At 38.6% G+C, this 15,682-nt stretch overlaps 1 pseudogene; it reads right to left on the reverse strand.

Annotated features, from left to right (window-relative positions):
• Positions 1-13,929: 13,929 nt before the first annotated feature.
• Positions 13,930-15,107, reverse strand: LOC132632313 (probable O-methyltransferase 3; annotated as a pseudogene).
• Between the last annotated feature and the right edge of the window lie 575 nt (positions 15,108-15,682).

Here is a 15,682-nt window from a genome sequence, read left to right on the forward strand (position 1 = left end):
TATAGCAATTTTTAGAGCAAAACAAGAGATTCTGAGGCAACTCTTCATTAGGGTAAGTTCATCTAACCCTATTCCTCATTTATGATTCATAATCCACCTTAGAAACTCTTTAATTCATGCTAGAGTCTTCCAATAACATAAGGATTAAAGAGGGTTTTTGGCGTTTCTTTCTTGAATGAACTTTTGATTATCAAACCTTTATTTGTTGATGGAATAATATTATGTTAGTATGATGGGTAATAGCTATATAAACATGAATCCTTCATTATTAGTAACCAATCTATGAATTTGAGAGTTAGGGTTCATACCTAAAATTAGAGGTTTCACTTTAAATATGAATTCAGCTTAATATTGAGTTGTTTTCGGAATTGATTAGTGGGTTTTGATCACTTAGACTTGAATTTCATGTTTCACTTTTGAATTTCTCGTTTTGCCCTTGTGGGCCCGTTTCCCCAAATTTCATAGGCTTAAGTTGACCAAATTAAAAGCCTAGCAATATGGGTCTTTTTCTTCATGATTTTTAATCTAGATTACGTTATAAATAGACCTTGAGTATTTGGGGGCATTAAGGAAGGGCAAGGTGCTCGCGTGATTTATTCGGGATTCCTGTTCGGCACTCCAAGTAGGTTATGACTTACCTTTTTGGTTAGACTCCGGTTAGCGACTCGTATGTAGTACTAAGGAATTGTTGGAAACATCGTGTGAATCTTCGGGTATGAAGTTTGGGATGGAATTCTTAGGTTGGTATTGTGTGACTTGTGTGTTCGGGCTCGTGGCCTGTAGAATCCCTAGGTTTATGCTTGGTATTTCTTATGTGAATTGGTGGTTTCTATGTATTATGGGAGACTAGTTGGAAGGAACGGATTCATGTGATACTTGTACTATGATGGTTGTCCTTATATGAATTAACTGGAATCCATATGTTATTTATGATATTCTAATTGCATGACATACTTTCTCATATCCATGATATATCTGTCTTGATCTTGATATTGGAAGATGGTGATGACGGAGGTAAGTATGATTCATGCGACATTACTATATTTGCGTAGCCATCTCTATATTTGCGTAGCCATCTCTAGGCTATGTGATACGGAGTGGTTAGCAATCATATTAGATGAAGGAGTCATTCTAGGTTGTGTGATACGGAATGACGGTACATGGACTTAGCGGTCCCCTATGGATCATGACTGTCGAGAGGGGGACATCGTCCCCCTGGAGCATGTGTGTATCATTGCATTGCATTCCATTTGCATACACATTATATGTTCTTATTGTCAATTGGAGTGATATTGATCTTCGGTGATATTTGAGTTATTGGGTGATTATTGGGTTATGTTTGGATTCTGTCATGCCCCAAACTGAGGAGCCGTGATGAGTGCCCGACCTTTCTGATCAAGCACTCCTACCTTCGTACTTGCAACATCACTGAACATCATGGTGGCCCATATATGACTTTTAACTGAATTATAAACTTCTGTGATATCAACATAACAAACTCCACGTCTAAAACTCAGAACCATCATTTACATATATGTACAAAAAATAACACCGTAAGCCGACTAGGTCGCTACATTAGTCGTATAATGGGATGAGAACTGACAAGGCTATCTAACTTTCTAACTACATACAAATGTCTACAGACCTCTAATGGAGTATAAACTGTAGGAAGGACCGGACAAGGCCTCGTCATACTCATGTGTACATATCAAAATATCATACGAAAAGACTGCGGTTCTGGACCAAGTGGAGCGCACTGACTGCAGCTGAGAAAATCCTACTATGCTGGGCTGCTCGCCTGACTACCTGAACCTGCGGGCATGAACACAACGTCCACAACAAAGGACGTCAGTACGAATAATGTACTGAGTATGTAAGGCATGAATAACAACATAATATAGATATGAAAGGTAACATGGAATAAGAGAGATAACCTGTACATCTGGATGCCTCATAAGACTGATGTCATGCATGCTTAGCTTTAAGAAAAACTTTTTCATACATACGTATATATAATATCACCATCATAATGTACCCGAACTTTTCAAGACTCGGTGTGTAATTACCCGGCCCTTTCGGGACTCGGTGTGTAAGTACCCGGCCCTTTCGGGGCTCGGTGTGTAAGCACCCGGCCTTTTCAGGACTCAGTGTATAAGTACCCGGCCCTTTCCGGACTCAATGTGTAAGTACCAATTGATCAATGGTTGCACAATAGGTGTCGTACCCGGCCGACTATGGCGAGGCTCGGTGTAAGAAAATACATACATATATATATAAAGCATGCATGAGAGCCAAATAAAAGCTATAAATACATCGGAGTGACGTAAGGTCGGTAGCCTCTGATTTCCGTTATGGAATTATCATCATCGCTATATCTCACCTTAAAGGAACGATTATTATAAGGTGAGATCAACAACAATGAAATAAAATGAGAAAATCATGAAATAAGCTCAACAATCTCATCATAGCATTTAAAATCATAAACTTTGAAACTTCTAGAAACGGAATCATCATCATTTTCATCATGAAAACATAATCATCTTTAGCGTCCTAATAAACTTTAAGAATCATGAATCTCTGGCTTATGGAAAAAGGCATTCGGGAAAATATATTTATAAGTCGCAAGAAAAGAGTCATCATTGTCATCATGGGCATCATAGAAAACAACTTGTCTTTAATATCGTAAAATCCTTGAAAATCATGAACTTCTAGCTTTTCGGGAATAAGGATGTTATGGAAAATATGTATGGAATCGTAACGTAGGAATCATGCCTTTAGAAAGAAAGGGGATAGCCTTAACATACCTTTTAGTCTCCTTAACTACTCGACGTTTATCCTTCCAAGCTCGTAAATCTACATATAAACCATTCATACTATTGTTAGGCTCATTGTCACATGCTTATCTTAATCCTTCAATTTAAATCCATTTAGAATCTGCCAAAATTCGAGCAGCATCTCCCCTGTTTATATGTCTAGCCCGAAATCATAATATCAACAACCAACAACAACAATACCAATACCAACATCAACAACATCATTATCAATACCAATATATTCCTTAAAACATCCCACACGATGTTTTCCAAATTTCTCAACTAGTCAACTTGTAATACGACTATTTAATAACTTTATCTCCGTAAACAAACCGGAATTAATAACTTATTCTCACTAGATCCGCAAGATCTTCAATATTTTCTTTGAATTCAAGCCAACTCCGTCGCAAAACAATACTATAACCGCAACTACATGTTACCCAAGCCTCGATTAATACTCCGTCACTTTAATCTGCTCACTAATTACCTCTCAATGTTTCTTGGAAGCTCTCATATATTTTTGGATGAAGAGGAGTGGATAAAATGAGGTTTAGGGTCAGATTTTGCCTTTAAATAGCTTCTAGAGGTCGGTTGCACCGACCTAGAATATTCCTCTGCGTGTTCGCGCACTGTAGCTATGCGTTCACGTAGGGCAATCCCCTGCTCCACCCGCCTAACTTGTAACGTCCATAACTCTCTACTCCGATGTCCTATCGACGAACGGTTTGTTGCATTGGAAACTAGGCTTCATGAAATTCAATTTAGGATTTTTCTTTACATCAAAACTCCTCATATACTAAAAGATATTCTTCCTCCAAGTAGGGACAAAATTTCCCCTGAAACTTTCTCTAAAATCCAACAAACTTAATTTCCTTGGTTCACTTGCCCTCCAATCCTTCTGTAACTTATTATATGAACTTAAACCCTCATAATCATAAGATTGGCACATATAACTTCATATATTATTGAAGGTAACTCTAGCGTCCATACTTAAAACAATCAAAACTTATAAATCTCAACGTACAGAACTACGGGGTGTAATATTCTCCTCCCCTTCAAAAACATTCATCCTCGAATGTTGAAATAGAGTTCGCTCTGAGGTAGACGTCAATGTTCTTACATGTATTTGCTGGTATTTACTTTACTTACGTGCAATCTGACTTACTCATTAAGACTGAACTCATTTGAATTGCGCAGCTCATCGTGCTTCCTTTATGACAAAAATTTGTGCTCGTGCTCATGGTCGTCCCTTTTTCTATTATCTGACTGTCTACTAACTATTCATTGTTTATCGTTCTCATTGTCTCTTCAACCTTCGTCGTTTAGATTCTTATATGCTCTTTTATCCAGTACATACCACATACTTTTATCCAATTTTGATCCCGTCTTCTTTTTATTCAGAAATTCTCGTTCTCTTCGATCTCCACGTATCCTTCTCATACTTCACAGATACCCCGAGCCTTTGTTTTGGTGGGCTTAACTCATTATTCTCCTGTCCCTTGAGATAATCTAAAAATTGGTCATATTATAGCCTTCTTTGCTTTCTTACAGCAGTCGAATCAATTCCTGCGGTATGTTATCACCCCGCTAGTGCAACACCAAAATCCCTTTCTTAATCTTTTCTTCCTTTCATTTGACTTATTGCGTTTGGGTTGTCTATTCGTATCAAGAATATCTTGAATCTCTTTTTTAATGTTTCCTTTCTTTCAAACACTCATAACTTTTTCTAATCCTTAGATCAGCTAATAAATTTGGGTGAATTTGGAAGTTTGTTGAGGATTAACCAAGGTTTCCAGTTATGCGGCGAATTATAATCGTTCCCTTCCTTTCCTTTGTCTGTAGCCTTATTCATCCCCTTCTAACCAGGGCCATTAATTTGCTCGTGCCATGAGGTTCCATTGTCACCAGCTTATTCTAATATATATATATATATATATATATATATATATATATATATATATATATAGGTTCCATTGTCACCAGCTTATTCTAATAGATATATGTATATATATAGTTGTTTTAGGGTCCTCCTCCTACTTTGGACCTTCACTCGACTTTCATTTAACAAGTCTTTCTCATAGTCTGACGCACCTATCTATCGTTTTGGTTTATCAATCAAGTGGGTCGGTTAATTCCTTAAATGCCCATCTTCTCTATTTATATCCTTAAATCTTTTTCTCGCGATCTTATCTCTAACTATTTCCATGACTTCCCCTTCCGTTGGCTTAGCCCAACCTGTTTCGTGACTCTTTATTTCACCACCAATGAACAACTTCTCTTAGTCGGCTGTAGCACTTTTCCTTACTCGCTTCTCTGGTCATATCTTAGACTACCCTCTTAGTACTGGTCGACTTTATATATATATATATATATAGCATATCATGTCCTATTAGCTTCTTGGTCGGATCCCCTTAATTCTTTACAATCTCATCATAGTTCCATCTGTGGTAGCCTCAGGTGATTGGTATTAACTTTTCCCTACTAACGTCCTACTATTCTCGATGATGATTTGTCCTTAGATTGTTCATCCACTGCATATCGAGTAGCCGAGAGGTTTATGTTCAAATTGGACTTAATCAATCAGACTTCTTTCCTTATCTTGTCATGCATTCTTGTTCCACCTTTGCTTCATATACACCTGCATGTAGTCCATTCCCACTTTCCGTTAGTAAACCGGTACATCTTAACTTTGGCATCTCCAAGCCGATATATTTGCCTCTTTCCGAGCTTAGGAGTATTGTAATTCATCTCGAAACTGAATTTAACTTTCCCCCGCCTTTTTAGTAATATTCACATATACCAGTAATATTCAAATACTCACCATCTTTGGTAAACATCTGGCCAGCTTTAGTGGTCCTCTAGCTCTTTATTCCATACAATACTAGAATTCCTTTCATTGCGTAGCTTTAGTCATTCTCCTTTCATTAGCTGAACTTTTGTACTGAGTCAAAAATTTACACATATTGAATACAATTCAGACCACTTTTTCCTTTCCTGATCATTAATCCTTTAAGCCAATGAATTAATGGTGACATCAAAGTTTATCGGGGTCTTTATACAATGCTTCTTCAACCGTAATCTCCATTCCTGACTACTTTTACTAAGATCCTTAAGATTCTTATTACTCGAAATTCCTGTTTTACATCTATACTATACAATTCATTCTCAAAATTCATCCTTTCATTTGCACCACAGTTTCATATCATAGTCCTTCATTTACCAACCCTTGTGCTTATCATGAAATGTTTCGTTAAGTATAGTCTTTTCTTCTTCTCCCTTTGTCCAACTCTTAAGATATTACAACTTGTCCGTATTCCTGCACATCCCTCGTACATTCTTCCTATTTCCTTTATGATCTAATTTCTGTACTTCTTACTATGACTCTTATCTCCGGTCATCAATGTTCTGTCTCTTGGCCAGACTTATTAGCTTATATATTATCATTCCTCTTGTCCTTGATGATTGTATAATTTCCTCTTGCCCAGTCCATTAGTCCTGTTTCTTACTTTCGCCCTTAGAACCTTGCTTAACTTTCCTCGCTCATAAAGCACTTTTCCCCACCTTGCCATTTTACCACATTGGCCCCAGAATTTGTAAAATACTCTATTAGAAGTACGAATCTGTTCCATTTTCAAGATCGTCTCTTGGTGGGGACGGGGGGGGGGGGGGGGGGGGGGGTTGTTCATTCCCTATGCAAACGTATCAATATGGCCTCATATTTACCCTCTAAGTCGTACCTTAAAAATCAGACTTTCCTTTACATTTCGTAAAATTGATCATTCCCTCTCAGATCGCATCTACGTCCATCGTTATTATACTGTTACCTCTATTCATCCTGTTCTGCTCTTAAGATATTTTTGTTTCGCATTTGACTTTTGTCGTATTCTGCCATATCCCATCTTTTCTGCTTACTTACTTTAGTAATTTACCTGAAGGGCTTTTCGCCTTTACTATCGCCTTAGTCCTCTTCTCAAGAATCCTATTTAACCCTTATTAGCAGTATACTTCCCTTACTCAGGCTTTTTCTCTCCTCGTGGTATCATAATCTTGTTACTCTTATATATATACATATTCCTCTTTCCTCAATATTATTATATCATAACTACTCTACTTTAATATTCGGAGAGAGATAATATCAACTTGCCCTGTAGCAATTGGTACCTTAATTTCAATACCCAACTTGATCAGTACGTTTAGTATCTCATAAAATAAATCATAAAGCTCATATGTTTCCTGTTGTCAAGTGACCTTCACCACATCTGCTGAAAAACAGATTAAGATACCTTTCCGTAGAATAACCTCATTTGTCCCTGTTATTACCGCCTAGTCCTTTTCACCTATCCTTAAACATCTATTTGAAGTTCTAAAAGAAAACTAGGATAAAACTCTGTAATATTTTTTTTCCCGCGGTTGGAGAAGTCCTTGACTCTCGTAGCTGGGTAAATACTATCATATTCTCTGAAATTTTCGACATTCAGAAAATTGTCGCAGTCACGAATCAACACACGTGACTGCTTTTCATCCTCAATCCAGGGGTCGCTAGTGGTAATAAAATGTCTTAGTTGCAATTTTCCATGATTACTTTGGTGATTAACTTCCTCAAAATTTTCATTTGCCCACAATTAGCTAATATCCCATAATAATCACACATAACATAAGAAGTGTTAATAAAAGGACCCATGTACCTGTAGTCGGCCCGCCCTGATCCCGGTCTGGGGAACTGTGTAGTGAACATCTCCTTCGTCATCCCCCCGCGATCTACTAGTCTACTTTTCCTCGTCTTCCCCGTCATAGTCCGTAGGGTATGAGTACTCTGGTAACTCCTGATTGACCGAAGGCCAAGACAGAGGGCTAGAATACTCTCTAACACTCACACTAGTAGTTGCTCTAACAGAATGCTCCCTCACAGGAGAAACTGGAGGATCCAAACCTGGTACAACCTCAGGAGCCTCTTGCTCTATTGGGGTCTCGTATGAACCCTTGGACGGATCTGTGTCATAGCTAGTCTCTGCTAGATCCTCCTCTATAGGGGTCACAGACTCTGGGGGAGTCGTCTCAATGTCCTTGGAAGGATCAGTCTCCATAGAATAACTTAGGCTCCTCCTACTCTGCCTCGGGGGCGATGCTGGTCCGGAATCTACCTTGGGGGCCTTTCTTGCACCCCCATCATCTGAAATCGTCCTTTTTATCTGAATCAATCTGCACAAAAGAGAGTCAGAAATGATCTTACCCTAGAATTTGGCTCTATCGTACGATCTAAGATGAGAAGAAAGGTCAATCATTCCTAAATGCCCCGCAGCCTCTTGTTTATAAGTGTGGTGCGCTTTACACCCATAAAAAAGACTCTACTGGACACGGTCTGTAGACACACCCTAGGACGGAATTTCTCTGATACCACTTTGTCACGCCCCAAACTGAGGAGCCGTGATGAGTGCCCGTCCTTTCTGATCAAGCACTCCTACCTTCGTACTTGCAAAATCACTGAACATCATGGTGACCCATATATGACTTTTAACTGAATTATACACTTCTATGATATCAACATAACAAACTCCACGTCCAAAACTCATAACCATCATTTACATATATGTACAGAAAATAACACCGTAAGCCGACTAGGTCACTACATTAGTCGTATAATGGGATGAGAACTGACAAGGCTATCTAAATTTCTAACTACATACAAATGTCTACAGACCTCTAATGGAGTATGAACTGTAGGAAGGACGGGAAAAGGCCTTGTCATACTCATGCATACATATCAAAATATCATACCAAAAGACAGCGGCTCCGGACCAAGTGGAGCGCACTGACTGCAGCTGAGAAAATCCTACTGTGCTGGGCTGCTCGCCTGACTACCTGAACCTGCGGGCATGAACGCAACGTCCACAAGAAAGAACGTCAGTACGAATAATGTACTGAGTATGTAAGGCATGAATAACAACATAATATATGTCACGACCCAGCTAGGGACCGCGACGGGTACCCCGGGACTAACCACCGAGCACCGCTCGTAATATTACTTCTTAGACTCATTCAACCATCATGTATCGATTTCATGCTTATTTTACAAAAGGACTGCTTTCCATTTCAAAACATAATGCTTTTATACAACAACATATATCGATATATTTACACAAAATCCGCGTCGTGAAACCACATGACCCACATTGAGTATCTACGAGCCTCTAAGAAATGATATCTACAATTGTACACAAAATAATCATCATAGGCACCTCCGGGACAATGGAATGCCTTCAGTCAGCTAGCGGCCTCTAAGAATCCGGAGCAAGGTCTCCTCCCTGTCTACCTGTGGGCATGAACACAGCGTCCAAAGAAAAATGACGTCAGTACGAATATTGTACTGAGTATGTAAGGCAGGAATGAAATAAACAAACATAATGGAAAGATCATGCGTCATGAGACAAGGACATAACCTGCACAAGTGTCATAGGCAAATGTAATACTTACTTATATCACATTTTATACAATCATAGTATACATGTTATCTCATCCCATACATCATCGCGTACATCATCATATACATCATCACATCATAATCTGTATCGTCACCCGCGTCCGGGTAACCCACATATGCCGCCCACTAGTGGTGATCATGCCCGACCCTCTAGGCTCGGTGTAACATCGCAGCCCGCATTAGCGGTGACATGCCCGGCCATATAGGAGCGGTGGAATCATACGCAGCCCGCAATTGCGGTGACATGCCCGGCCATATAGGCACGGTAGAATTGTATCATCACAACATCATCATAACACGCCATTATTATACATCTCATGCCATAGCATCATGTTATCATTTCTTAGTGTTCCATGTATCCCATAGTTATATTACAAGTTAGCATTATTCATTATCTTATTGTCATAGTATACATTAGCATTAAGAGCACACATTAGGCTTTGAGACAACCACACTATGTTGGGGTGACGTAAGGTCGTGAATCCCCGAGTGTATTATGGACCGTTATGAGTATCATGCCTCGCCTTGAAGGAAGTAAAACATAAGGCAAGTGTTAACAATAATGACATCATTAGCATTGTAGGAACATCATGTCACAATTTCCCGAATCTCTATACTCTAGCTCATTATCATCATTATCATGCTCATAGGTGATTCAATATATAGAAGAACTCATAAGCTTCATCTTATAGAGGGATTATGGAAAACTTGAAGGATTCATGCCTTTTGGAAGAAGATTTAAGCCTCACATACCTTTCTCGTTTAAGCAATCTAGTGTTCCCTTATTCTTCTTCAATGTTGCGTCTCTACCTTCAAAAGAGGATTCGTACTAACATTAGTTAATCAACCATAAGAACGCACTACTAATTCTAGAGAAAATTGGGCAGCACTTCCTTTGTTTATACTACTTTTCCCGTATTTCATATCAACTCCCAAACATCTACAACATAACTCACAATATTGCAAGTAACAATCATCATTTATATACTTTAGGCAAAATCCACTATTTCTCTCCAATTTCTTCACATTTATGGTTATAGGTTCGCTATCGTATTTTCCCACGTATCACACTTATCTCATGGTCTACATATCATTTATAACGTATTCATACTCACAACACCCTAACATTCATGATTCAATTCAACTACCATTCAAACATGACACTATTCACTCTTGAATGACCCATTTGCTATGCTTCTCTACAAGTCGGGTACCTTAACCTTCCAATACCTTAAAAAACATGTAATGGTCATGAAACTTACCTTGTATGATGGTTGAACAAGCCTTGAGTGGAGTTTCCTTTCTAGCACCAAAACCCTATCTCCTCTCTTTTGGGTTTTCTTGAATTAGATGAACTTTGGCTAGGTTTCATACACTTGGGTTCATGGATTTGGTGTTATTGATCATGGATTTCCCTTGAGTTCTTTTGTGGATGAATGTTAGAGAAGGTTCTAGAGGTTTTCTTGGCCAAGAATGAAGAAAAATGTGATTTTGGTCGAGTTGGGTATATTTAAAGTGGTCCAGAAAATTCTGGACCGACACAACATGCGGCACGCTTTGTGAGACGCAAAGCATGCTCTGCGAGCCGTATGTTGTGTCGCAAAGCTTGCCAGCTGACCAACGCTCACTGGCACACTTTGCGGTGGAACTGCATGGCCGCATGTCGTGTTTGCGGGCCGCATGTTGCACCGCAAAGTGCGCCAGAATGTGATATTCTGCCCCCGAACTATCTGTCGTAGAATGGCCATAACTTTTGATCCCGATACGCTGTGAGGGCCCACGACCTATGGTTGGAAATATCTTTCAATTATCTACAACTTTCATTCTTGGTGTTTTCCCAAATTCCAACTTTATAATAGCGTTTTGGCCCCTACAAACCAGATCATCCGAAAATGTTTTCCTTAACTCGCCCTGTTGGATGGCTTATGCCCATATTTAGCTTATGGGTCCTTCTTGAAACTTACTTGACACTTCATTACCAATATAAGGGACATTATAATTCTCCTCCAAAATGTCATTAAGACATCTTTAATTCGATACTCATAATTATTGCCCTTCGTCAGTCAATTCACTGTGCATGAACGAAAATTTTTCCGAGGTGTAACAATATAGATATGAAAGGTCACATGGAATAAAAGAGATAACCTGTACATCTGGATGCCTCATAAGGCTGATGTCATGCATGCTTAGCTTTAAGAAAAACTTTTTCATACGTACGTATATATAATATCACCATCATAACGTACTCGGATTTTTCAGGACTCGGTGTATAAGTACCCGGCCGTTTCGGGACTCAGTGTGAAGTGCCCGGCCTTTTCGGGACTCGGTGTGTAAGTACCTGGCCCTTTCGGGACTCGGTGTGTAAGTACCAACTGATCAGTGGTTGCACAATAGGTGTCGTACCCGGCCGACTATAGCGCGGCTCGGTGTGAGAATATATATATAAAGCATGCATGAGAGCCAAATAAAAGCTATAAATACATCGAAGTGACGTAAGGTCGGTATCCTCCGATTTCCGTTATGGAATTATCATCATCGCTATATCTCACCTAGAAGGAACGATTATTATAAGGTGAGATCAACAACAATGAAATAAAACGAGAAAATCATGAAATAAGCTCAACAATCTCATCATAGCATTTAAAATCATAAACTTTGAAACTTCTAGAAACGGAATCATCATCATCATCATCATCATCATTTCCATCATGAAAACATAATCATCTTTAGCGTCCTAATAAACTTTAAGAATCATGAATCTCTAGCTTGTGGAAAAAGGCATTCGGGAAAATATATTTATAAGTTCACAAGAAAAGAGTCATCATTGTCATCATGGGCATGATAGAAAACATCTTGTCTTTAATATCGTAAAATCCTTGAAAATCATGAACTTCTAGCTTTTCGGGAATAAGGATGTTATGGAAGACATGTATGGAATCGTAACGTAGTAATCATTCCTTTAGAAAGAAAGGGGTTAGCCTTAACATACCTTTTGGTCTCCTTAACTAGGCGACGTTTATCTTTCCAAGCTCGTAAATCTACATATAAACCATTCATACTATTGTTAGGCTCATTGTCACATGCTTATCTTAAGCCTTCAATTTAAATCCATTTAGAATCTGCCGAAATTCGGGCAGCATCTCCCCTGTTTATATGCCTAGCCCGAAATCATAATATCAACAACCAACAACAATACCAATACCAATATCAACAACATCATTATCAATACCAATATATTCCCTAAAACATCCCACACGATGTTTTCCAAATTTCTCAACTAGCCAACTTGTAATACGACGATTTAATAACTTTATCTCCGCAAATAAACCGGAATTAATATTAATAAGGAGAGATTCATACCTTATTCTCACTAGATCGGCAAGATCTTCAATATTTGCTTTGAATCCAAGCCAACTCCATCGCAAAACAATACTATAACCGCAACTACACGTTACCCAAGCCTCGATTAATACTCCGCCACTTTAATCCGCTCATTAATTACCTCTCAATGTTTCTTGGAAACTCTCATATATTTTTGGATGAAGAGGAGTGGAGAAAATGAGGTTTAGGGTCAGATTTTGCCTTTAAATAGCTTCTAGAGGTCGGTTGCACCGACCTAGAATTTTCCTCTGTGCGTTCGCGCAGGGCAATCCCCTGCTCCGCCTGCCTAACTTGTAACGTCTATAACTCTCTAATCCGATGTCCTATTGATGAACAGTTTGTTGCGTTGGAAACTAGACTTCATGAATTTCAATTTAGGCTTTTTCTTTACATCAAAACTCCTCATATACTAAAATATATTCTTCCTCCAAGTAGGGCCAAAATTTCCCCTCAAACTTTCTCTAAAATCCAACAAACTTAATTTCCTTGGTTCACTTGCCCTCCGATCCTTCTGTAACTTATTATATGAACTTAAACCCTCATAATCATAAGATTGGCGCATATAATCTCATATATTCTGGAAGGTAACTCCAGCGTCCATACTTAAAACAATCAACACTTATAAATCTCAACGTACAGAACTACGGGGTGTAACAGATTCGTGAAATATTTGAGACTTCGTTTGGTAATTGATTGTACTACTTGGACTTGTTGACTTGTATCTTTCTTTGAGCATGATTATCTTCCCATTTCCTTATTTGCATGCGTGATCTAACTGTTGCCAACCTATAATTCTTACTCAGTACCGTGTTTTGTACTAATGCTACCTTGCTGTACTCTTTTTATGAGTGCAGAGTACGCTGTTGGGGAGACTTCCACCCCTCGTGACTGGTCCTGAGGCTTGATTCACTAGCATCCAGGGTGAGCACCTGGAAGATCTGCATCCCGAATGGCTACTCTTTCATTGCTTGTCTTATTTCTATCCTTGAGACACTATTTATCTAGCTATGAGACTATGTATTCAGACTTACTCTGTATTCAGACTTCATCTATGTAGTAACTCTTGTGCGACTTAGACCAAATTCATTTGGGCATGTATTATTCCGCACTTATTATTACTTTTATGTCTGACTTATTTATATTATTGTTGAGAGTTGGTTTCATTTATTTGTTTGGGTGTTGGTTAAGGGACGGGTTCACTAGATTAATCTTTGGCCAAATCTTTTATTATTTGAACTTCTAGTGAAACGACTAGATTTAAGGATAAACCTCAATAATAGATCTCAACCCCAGTATAGGTATAATATTGTAGTCACTAAAACCAGCATCAGAGAAGAGTTTTCCCCAATCTTGTTGACTTCTTTGTTTTCCGGAAACAACAACCATCATAAGCATGTCAAAGAAAAGTTGAGTTTCATATGACTTGTGGTTTTCTTTTCGTAGATTATGATCCATCAGTATCATGTCAATGATAATCACCTTTCCTCCATTCTCCTTATCTTAAAGTGCTTCTTTACATTTCTTTAGTATTTGGATATACTCTTCATCGCTCCAGTCATGTAATATCCACTACTTGTCATTCATCAAACATAAATTATTAATATCAGTACGTCTATTGTTATAGTGAGAAAAATATGTATTACAAGTTACCTTTAGTAAAATTGCATTGGCAGAAGGAATAAACTTAAAACATGTCTCCTCCCACATAGCTCAGGTTTTTGCTCCCTTCAAGTCCTTCAATTACATGTGGCAGATAAAAAACAGTGCAATTTATTTGTGGAAATGCGTCGGCAATAGTGTTAGCTACGGTACCAGTGCCACCTCCAACGTCTACCAATGATTTCAATCCTTCAAAAACTCCCTTACAATGTTCAATTATTACAGTTACAACCAATCGAGCATCACTAGCCATGGCTTCATTAAATAAATGGTTATGCTTTGGTTCCTTCTCAGCATATTCAAATAAGGGCATGCCATGAGCAGTCACAAAAGGAGTAGTCTCCATTTTTGAACCATCTTCTTAAATTTTGCCATGGATCCATCATAACTGGATATAGTTCCACTTGCAGAAAAGGGATCATGCTCATAGGCTCATCTTTGCGGAGGAGACGTGAAGTCGGAGTAAGTAAATAACCTTCTTCTTCTTCTTCTTTATCATTAACCTTGGCTTGAGTAAAGAAGCCTGCATGGATTAGAATACGCATGAGACGGTAAAGACAATCCTGGCTTTTAGCGTTATTGGTGATGGGGAGGGCATCCACCAAGTGAGAGAGGGTCATTGGTTTGCCATGAGTGTGGATGAAATCTGGAATTCCAAGCTGAATAGCACATTTGAGTTCCGTGGAGTTGATGAAGTTGAATGTATGGTTCCATATGTGTGCCTGAGCAGCCAGTACTTCTCTAGCTTCGTCTCCAATGTTATAAGACAATGCCATAGTGAGAGGTTATCATTTAGATGCTTAAGGTTTTGATACAGTTCGAGGTCTATATATTTACGAGAACAATGAGAGTACCCATCTTAGTTAAATTAGATATATGATAATACAGGGTATATATATTCTTATATACTTATAATTGCTATAATGCTACTCCTATAACTCAAGCCAGTACTCTTTGTCCATGCATGCTTTATATATGTACAGCTTGTCGACATGGGCTTGTCCTGCCATTTCATAGAATTTCTTGCTAACAGATCAACTGTGCCTTCAGACATATGGGCTCTGGAAGCCCATACTTATCTTATTCTGCTGGTATAGATTTTATTCTTAAGCTGAAAGATTGAAAATCTCCCAGTAAAGTTCCATTTAACTTGTTGATCAATGAGCTGAAATCAACAAGGAATGATATTCAATGCTCGATACTTGTATGGTGTAGCATTCAAAAGTGGAGTAATACCAATAAATAAACCAGAGGCATATTTGCTTGGGGACGAGTATGAATTATTCACACCAAAGTTTAGCTAAAATGGCTACTGAATAGACCTCAAGAAACTAAATGCCGCCATTATTAA

The sequence above is a fragment of the Lycium barbarum genome, chromosome 3 (assembly GCF_019175385.1).
Source record: "Lycium barbarum isolate Lr01 chromosome 3, ASM1917538v2, whole genome shotgun sequence".
Taxonomy (NCBI): Eukaryota; Viridiplantae; Streptophyta; class Magnoliopsida; order Solanales; family Solanaceae; genus Lycium; species Lycium barbarum.